Source organism: Tamandua tetradactyla, chromosome 1 (assembly GCF_023851605.1).
Source record: "Tamandua tetradactyla isolate mTamTet1 chromosome 1, mTamTet1.pri, whole genome shotgun sequence".
Classification (NCBI taxonomy): domain Eukaryota; kingdom Metazoa; phylum Chordata; class Mammalia; order Pilosa; family Myrmecophagidae; genus Tamandua; species Tamandua tetradactyla.
The window spans coordinates 63,234,535-63,241,624 of NC_135327.1; the positions used below are offsets into that span (position 1 = coordinate 63,234,535).

A 7,090-nucleotide genomic window follows, 5' to 3' on the forward strand; every position below is an offset into this window, starting at 1 on the left:
TATTAATTATATTCACAATATTGTGCTACAATCACCAACATCCATTGCCCCAACTTTTTACCTGCACCCATTCAGCAAAAACTCTCCGTTCTTCCCCCCACCAAAAGTGACATTTTTTAATATTATTGTTAAAAAGGGAAAAAAAGTAAAAGTAAAACTATCTCAAGGTATAACATTCTAGAAGGAAGGTGGATGTGAAAAGTAAAAGGATATTGCCTACATTATGTGTGGCTATTTCAGACATGTTTTTGACATCTACACAAAAGCACAGATGTCAAATAAAGAAAATTCGGTTTCTGGAGATCCAAGATCATGTCCATTTTGAGTTAAGTGTAAACAGTTTTGGCTTTCTTCTTGCCAAATCATAATCATGCTCTGTTGTTAAGGTTATGCTGGTGAAGAAAAGAATAAAGTCAATGATAGAAAGCTTTACATGTAGCTAAATATATACACTAGAATACTGGGCATCAAAAATTTGAAAATAGTGATTTTTTTAGGATTTGAAGAGACAAGTGTTTACCACAAAGAATAATTACGTATAATGTGCTTAAATTCATGTACCTATGATAACATAAATTTCAGAAGCAATTCTAGCATTTGTGTAAAAATTAAAAACAGCAAATATAGATTTAATTGCTTTAACCATTCAATTTTTTACAATTTCCTAAGCTTTATACTCAACAGTAAAACTACCATTTACAACTCAAATTTTTCGGTAATCTTTTAAATAAAATCAATAATATCACATAATATGAAATTTCACTTACTTTTCCATATTCAATCAATAGTGTTTTATCAATTATTAATACTTTCTTGCTTAAAAGGTTGATTTTTAAGTTTTCCCACATTCATAAGGCTTCCTCTTTTTTATGACTTCTTTGATGAAAAATGAGGTTTGGCTTCCCATGAAAAAATTTTCCACATATGTTACATTTATGTTGATGCTGTGCCATATGAATTAAGCAATGGTTAAGGAGGTGAGACTTCTTGATGAAGTCTTTGCAATGTTCAGTACATCCATGGGGTTTCTCTCCTATATGAATTATCTGATGCATAACAAGCACTGATGAATTTGCAAAAGCTTTGTCACATCTTCTACATCTTGTATGATTTTTTTCTGGTATGACATCTAGAATATTTATAAAGTAATGAACTATGCTTGATGGTTTTCCAACATTCCTTACATTCAAATAAGTTCTTAAGTGAATGAGACTTTACATGTTGAGTAAAGGAGGAATGCCAAGTGAATGTCTCCCACATTGACTGCATTAATAAGGTTTCTCTCCAGTGTGAAGGATCCTGTGGGCCACAAGTTGTGCTTTATGCATAAAAGCTTTCCCACAATCATTACACACAGAGTTTCTGTCCATTATGAATTTTTTGATGACTTACAAAGTGTGTCTTTTTGCTATAGGCTTTCTCAGGTCCATTGCACTCAAAGGTTTTTTTTTTTTCTTGTATGTTGTTTTTTTATGTCTAATTAGATAACATTTCTTTTTGAAGGCTTTCCTGAAGTCACTGCATTCATAAGGATTGTCATTAGTATAACTTTTATTATAACTGAATAATTCTAAATTAGGTTCCAAGCTCTTTCCATTTGATTCACATTCATGTTATTTTTTTCTTGAAGAAATCAGGTTTATATTTGGATTGTAATTTTGAACTTTCTCCTTAGTCAGTTGTTTCCTGGAAAGTGAATACATCTGGGTTCAAAAAATTGTGCTTCCCCATTGTATCTCTAGCTCATCATCACGTAAGCAGACAACTTCTGGATAGCTCCTATATGGGTTCTCTTCATCCACCATCCATGGCTTTTGTCCTTGCTCTACCTTGAAGATCACTTTTGTTTTAGTAACTGGACATCCCACTGAGATTAGGTTCCTCAAGCTCTCCAGCATCACATCACAATAGAGTTACTCTGAGTACAATCAAGCAACTGCCATTCTTCCATGGTGAAGCTCACAGCTCCATTCTGGAATGTCACTGATCCCATTTCCTGTTGCCCTAGGTTAATCTTTTGTAGATTTTAAGCAGAGCTGCTGGAACCCAAGACAGGCAAGAATGTGCAAGAGGGACCCACAGCTTCAATTAGTCTTCCCTAAAACTGTACTTTATTCCCATCAATCAACAAGTTGTTCTTTGCCCTTTAGGTATCCCCCAAGCACTGTAGAATCACAGCCCCACCCAAGAAACGGAGAACACCTCTTCATCCTTATCATTACTTTTTATGCATTTGAATTATAGAACTTGAAGGAAATAAGAAGTGGAATCACTTACCAAACGTACAATAGTATTGGCATTTCAATGACCCATTAAAACAGAGGTTTTAATTTCTTTGTGCTGTCTTGATCCACAGTTCAGTGTCCTTTCCTTTCCATCTGAAGAACTTTTAGCACTGCTTGTGAGGAAGGTCTTGTGGTGATGAATTCCCTCAGCATTTTTTTTCTTTTTAAATCTATATGTCTTAATTTGTCCCTTATTTTTGAAAGACAATTTCAGCAAACATAAAATTCATTTTCAATTGTTTTCTTTCCATACATTAAATATTTTGTATCCCACTACCTTCTTGACTCCATGGTTTCAGATGAGAAATTGAAACTTAATCTTATTAGGATTCCCTTGTACATAATTCATTGCTCTTTTCTTGAACTTTTAGAACTCTCTCCTTGTTCTTGGTATTGGACTGTTTGATTACCATGTGTCTTCGTGTCTTTCTCTTGGAGTTTAGCCTGTTTAGGGGTTTTCTGGCCCTTCTGAATGTGCATAGCCATGTCTTCCACTAAATTTTGGAAGTTTTATGCCGATATTCCTTTGAACATTCTTTCTTCCCTTGTATTTGCATAAGGAAGTTTTAAAATTGCAATTATATATTTCATAGGTCAAATTATACAATCTTAAGTATTTATTATGTTTCATGAATAATACCCTAATGCTGAAAACATTTACTATTTAATATTTTCCTGATGATATTTCTTTTATGAATGCAAGACTGCCTTTGAAGTTAAAAACAATGGGAAAACTTATAAAACACATGTTTTCCATTAATAGGCCAAATGTGAGTAATTTCATGTTAATTTTAACTGTCTGAGTAATAAAAGAAGTTTGGGAGTGGGAACATCGTTGGGTTAAACACACAATGACCTCATGAGCTGAGCTTTCTGAAAAGGTATGCCAAATGTACATTAAACTTAATACCTTTTTTTCTTGGACACACAGCTAGACTATGTTCCCAAGCCTCCTGTGATATAAGACCACATCACAATTTTGGCCAATGACTTGTGAGTGGAATTAATGTGCATAATTTCCAAGACTGCCAATTGTAAACCTCTCACACAAGGGCCTTGATCTTATCTTGCATTTGCTCACTGAATATTAGCTCCTCAAATGATCTTGGACTCAAGCTGTTGAAGAGAGCAGACCTTGTCAGCCTTGAACCAGGTATGATGATGTGGAACATGTCCCACCTCCAGTTGGATTTTATATGAATAAGACTTGAACATCTACAATGTTTATCCACTGAGATTTGGCTTTTTGTATTTTGTAGTAGTTAGTTGCACACACAATATTCTGTTTGACTAGCTCAGTGCAGTTGAATAGTAGTCATGCTCTGAAAATTCTTTTAAAATGTAATTCATGTTTCCAAGCCTTTGTTTACAGTGTCGATTATTCTCAGTCCCCTGTTCTTTCAGTTTTCAGTAATTCAATTTGTCTCATATTTTCCCAAAATACCACTAAGAGTGAAGGAGAACAAATTCTACCACCAGAAAAGTCTTGGTTTCCTGAAGTGTCCATTGCTTGAACTTTTATTCAAAGTGATGATTTGTTTCAGAGTTCATGCTAGATTCTGGGAAGCCACCCCCAATGGAAATTGTCTTCTTCCCCCACTCTAGTCCCTCTTCCCCTCTCCTGAGAGACGACTGCTGTAGTTAGTAGGAGGCTGGGTGAAAGAGGGACTTTGGGGTCTCAGGGAGTCATTGGGGAAAGGTTGACATAAAGCTCTATGATGCAAATGTTCTAAAAATGATGATAGTGAAGAATACACAACTATGTGATAATATTGTGAGCCATTGATTATACAATAGGGTTGGACTGTGTATGTGTGGATATTTCTCAATGAAAATATATTTTTAAAAAAGCTCTATGTGGGACCCTGATCTCCTTAACTCTGGGAAGGCCAAGAAGCAACAGAATGAGACTACCCTATTTCTGAAGCTAGAATGGAAAGCATTATCCAGGGTCCGCCTCAAAGAACAGAAAGTCTCTGTGTTTTTTTTTGCTTTTTTTTCACTTAGATCAGAAGATGGCAGTGCTTGGTCATCTAGCACCTCTGAGACTGTCCCTAGTAGAACAACACAGGGACCAAGAAGCCAAGAAAGAAAAATAACAGCCTCCTAAGGAAATTGGACCCAGAGAAAGATCAAGCAGAAGAACAAGCTGTTGCAACAGACTAAGACAATTTGAATAATAATAATAAACACTAGAGCATGTAACGAAGTTTAACTGTACCTCAAAAAGCATTTCTAGAGTGCAAAATTTGAAATTTTTAGCATATATAATTCAGTAGATTAATTGAAGAAAAAGGAAGATCATCATGGTTACCTGAATTAGCAACTGGGAAAATGAAAGGGAAAAAATACTTTGAAGCACGGGGCAAACATAAAGAGATGGGAAGCAAGTGGGAATGGACAAGCACCATGGAGGACAGATACTAAAAGGCTGATATGTGAATAGCAATAGCAGCAGAAAGAGAAAAAAGAACCAATGGAGGATGGGCAAGTATTTCACTAAATTTGAACAGAAGAAAATTTTCAACTGAAGAAAACTTCAGACTGAATGTAAAAAGCATTAATCAGGTTTTAGGCTGATTTGTTCAGGAAAAGTATATGCCTTGGAATATACTAGAGAATTACAGAATATTAGGGACAAAGGAAAAAAATCATAAAAGCATCTTGGTAAATAGAATTAAGAAAGAGTCAAACTTGCCCTGGACTTCTCAACTGACGCAGCTGATCATGTGAACCTCCTTGAAAATTCTTGCACTTGGCTCATGATTGCTATTCTGTCTTGGTTTCCCTCTTTCATCAGTTTTTAATGGTTTTTTATGGATTCTGGATATGAATGTTTGTATATCATTTGACCTAGAATTTCTCCTTCTAGTGATCTAATCTGTGGAAATAAAGCAACAGGAAACAATGAAATATGTGTAAGGATGTTTTTAATCAGAAAAAATATGTTAAATGACTAGAGTACTAATTATCAACGAAATGGTCAAACAAATTATGGGATATATTGAAGTTTTATATAGTCATTAAAAAGGATGAATAACAGCTAAACAAGTTAATTTGTTGATACCGAGAGAAATAATCAAGATTCAGAAAAATGTCTTATATGTTCACAGCTAATTAGAATTCTTTCTTATATATTTATATACATAACACTTGAAGGCAATAGTCTGGGAATTTGTTTATTTTTCATCAGTTTTTTTGCCAGTGTTTTGATGAGTGCTGCAAACATGGAGAAAAACTTTAGAAAGTCAGGTACTAGATTGATGTGTGTAGTGTTTGGGCAGGAGGGGGCCAAGAATAAAAAAGCTTCTCCTAATCTAAAAAGACTAACATTCTGTTTATATATTTGTTTAAAATATGTGTATGTATGTTTGAAGGAATTTTTCAAAGGTTATCAATTCAAAAGTTTCATGCAAATTTTGCTCTCTACTTCATTATACAGCTATTGTTACACAGAATAATTGTTAATTGTAATTCACAAGAATTTTTCAATAAAATAGTTTAAAATGATTGCACAGTACACTCAAAATATTAATTCTCAATTCAGTAAGTGGATATTTGGTAGTAGGAAAGGATTATTATTAATCTTTATTTATGGTAATAGTTTTGTAGGTATTTAGAAAAATAACCACTTTCTGATCTTTTAGGAATCTGTACATAAGAACATGATAGGATGTGGGATTTGTTTCAAAGTCATCCAATAAGACTAGTTTGGGGTAAAGGGCAGTGCAAATGGAACAAAGTTGCACAGGTCTTGAGCGTTGTTGAAGCAGAGTAATGGGTGCATGGGGAATTAATTAAATGGAGAAAATTATACCCATGAAAACGCCCATATTAAATTCAATACTAAAAAACCTGCATGCAGTTTCAATGACCAACTCCATCCAACTCTCAAACATATTTTATATCAGTACTCTATTCTGAAATGTCTTACAAACCTTCATTGTTTTGTAGCTGTTACTTGAGATTATTCTTTCGAGTATTATTATTACTTCAGAATATCAAAAAAATCTCTTCAGTAGGTCAAAATTATGAGTCATGCTTGTTATTAAGGCAAAAATGGATTAAGTTACATAATACAAGTATTACCCTTTGTCAAGAATATTCTGTCTGTTCCACTTGTAGATAAATAACAATTCCAAGCTAATTTTCAAAGCTGTGATTACTATTTGCCTGGCTCCATCACTTCCATGTGAATGATACAATGAGCTGTTAAAATCGCCATCTGTTCTCTGTCCAAATTTCTTAAAATACTGCATATTTAAACAATTCTTTTTTGTTGGTTTACAAAAAGATTTCACATCCAGCAATTAACTGACCAATTACCCAATAAGAAAACTGATGGATCAATCAATGAATTATTGGTATTTTGCAGGAGAGAGAGTTAGAAGACACTAATTCTCCTAAGGATTTACACTATAGCCAAGGAGGTGAGTTAAATTAACAGTCATTATGAAGTCTGATGTATTTTGGGGCTAATTTCTGAATAAAGAATATGGAGAGTAGAGCTGCTTTTGGTGAATTTGTGGATATCAGTGTTGACCAAAGAATAGACCCAACTATGAGATGTTAGTAGCAAACAAGCTTTGTTTTGGTGGCACTTGGACAAGGTGGCATGTTAAGGCAAGTCCCTTCCAGAAGGAGATCTTCCAGAAACAATGACATTAGACTATCAGCCAAAAGTGGAGAAACTACAGGAACTCCCAGGGAAATGGAGAATCCGAGAGGGGACTTAATGCATCTAGATGGTGTCAACCAGTAGCACAGTGGGAATTCTCTGGGATAGAGGGCTCTGAAGAACAGTA

At 34.5% G+C, this 7,090-nt stretch overlaps 1 pseudogene; it reads right to left on the reverse strand.

Annotated features, from left to right (window-relative positions):
• Positions 1-848: 848 nt before the first annotated feature.
• LOC143648156 (uncharacterized) lies at positions 849-1,993 on the reverse strand (annotated as a pseudogene).
• Between the last annotated feature and the right edge of the window lie 5,097 nt (positions 1,994-7,090).